Raw genomic sequence first — 2083 nt, 5'->3', positions numbered from 1 at the left:
TAACCAGTGTACTTGCACATGGCATATGTGTTCCCCATAGTAAGGTCTGATCCCTACCGTTCTGAAGAACAGCTAAGGGGCATGTACATTTCTACCAGTAGTTTGGCATTTTTTCATTTATGCTGCCTTGTGCTCACAAGGCCTTTGAGTAGGAAATCCACAGTCAAAATAAGCATGTGAGCAAAGAACAGTTTTGCCTGTTTATGCTTCCCACCAGAGACCTAGAAAGGGCACTTCTTTACAGTTCTCCTTTACCTACCCAGTGAATCTTAGGCTTGCTGAGGCCTTTCTTCTACCATGCTTGTTACCTAGTACTCACTGAATGCCACAAATTGGGTTTTGTGGACTGTTCCGGAGAAAGAAACTGGTGAGAATGGGAAATATCTGACTGGGAGTCCTTGCAAAGGAATGATGAGCCCTTCCTTTGTCCTTACTGAAATGCATGTGTGGTTCATGCTGGCTAAGGCTTATATAAACTATTTAAATCATGGAGATAAACTGATTTCCACCTGCTGAAGATGCCAGTCTGTATCCTGTTGCTACATTTTGGCATGGCCATAGCCTCACTAGTTTTTTTGTGCAAAAGCAGGCACTTCAAAGAAAATCTCTGGAGCATGAATTGAAAGACTGAGTTACATAGACATATATTCCAATTTGTGTCATGCGAGGATCTGACCCAAAGACATTAACAGAAAATTCTTGTGTCACCTGTGAGAAGTTCTTGGAAACAAATGGTTTTGTCATTAGAGTCATAAGAGATGGGCCTTCTTCCTTGATAGGAGATGTGGGTCTTCTTTCTTTTTTTTTTTTTTTTTTTGTTTTCAGCAAATTCTCTGGAAAATGCAAGTTTTGAGTGACCAGACTTCTCAGCAGGTTCAGAGGACTTTCCAGCTGAAAGAAATGACACTTAAGGTGCTTAAGGTACCTCTTTGAGAAAAAAATTGATAGATGCATTCTCAAATGTGTTTTTAGGCACACAAACAAAACACAAAGGAACTGTTCCACTTTCACCTGCTAGGACAAAGTTCCCAGGGAAGCTGAGGCTTGCACCCCTCTCCCATCTGTGTTCTCTTGCTTCCAGCACAGCTCTGCTCACTCTTGACTGATCATTTTCCCTTTGGCATGGACAAAATCTTTCAACCAAGGAGGAAGAAAACATACTGATCATTTGGACAGGGACCCCTGTACACCCTGGAAGCTGGGCACTGCACATCACTGCACCCTTCTAACTCAGGTGTATTATTAATTCTGATGAGTATTGCTAGAGCAATCCCACAACTTGAATCCTTCCATGACCTCACAAACAATTGGGTCATTTCATTTGCTCACTGAACCAGTGGAACTGAAAGAGACCTCAAGCAGCTTCCTTCTTCATCTTCTGCCTACATGCCTGTTAATGCCATGATCCTGGGGAATTGCCTGTGCCAAAGTCATGCTGGACAGAAATGGCACTTTGACATTTTTCTAGCATCTCAGAGATGAATATTCGATGATCAGGACATCTACTCCTTTGCTGTCCTTACCCTTAGAAAATTTTGTGTCTGACTTTCTTCTTGTTATGGAGTGGGATTTTTCTCTCTTTCCTGTAATCTTTCATCTATCTAGGGACTATTATCTTTCACTTCGTTTGGGACTAACAAGTTTCAGTACAGCCTATCATAACTATTCATAACTATAACATGGTAGTGGGTTGACACTGGCCAGATGCCAGGCACCCACCAAAGCCTCTCTCTTACTCCCCTCCGCAGCTGGACTGCGGATTAAAAAAATAACCAAGACTCATGGGTTGAGATAAGGACTGGGAGAGATCACTCACCAAATACTGTCATGGGAAAAACAAAAACTCAGAGATACGAAGTGAATTTATTACTGACAAAATCAGAGCAGGATAATGAGAAGTAAAATAAGCCCTAACAACACCTTCCCCCCCGCCTCCCTCCTTCCCAGTTCTACCTCCTACCCCAGCGGCACAGGGAGACAGCGAATGGGGGTTATGGTCAGTTCAGCACCTGAGGCTTCTCCCACTGCTCAGGGAGAGGAGTTCTTCCCCTGCTGCACCATGGGGTCCCTCCCACAGGAGACA

The sequence above is a fragment of the Corvus brachyrhynchos genome, unplaced genomic scaffold, assembly GCF_000691975.1.
Source record: "Corvus brachyrhynchos isolate BGI_N302 unplaced genomic scaffold, ASM69197v1 scaffold37, whole genome shotgun sequence".
Lineage (NCBI taxonomy): Eukaryota > Metazoa > Chordata > Aves > Passeriformes > Corvidae > Corvus > Corvus brachyrhynchos.
Note: the sequence above shows the minus strand (reverse complement) of the source record.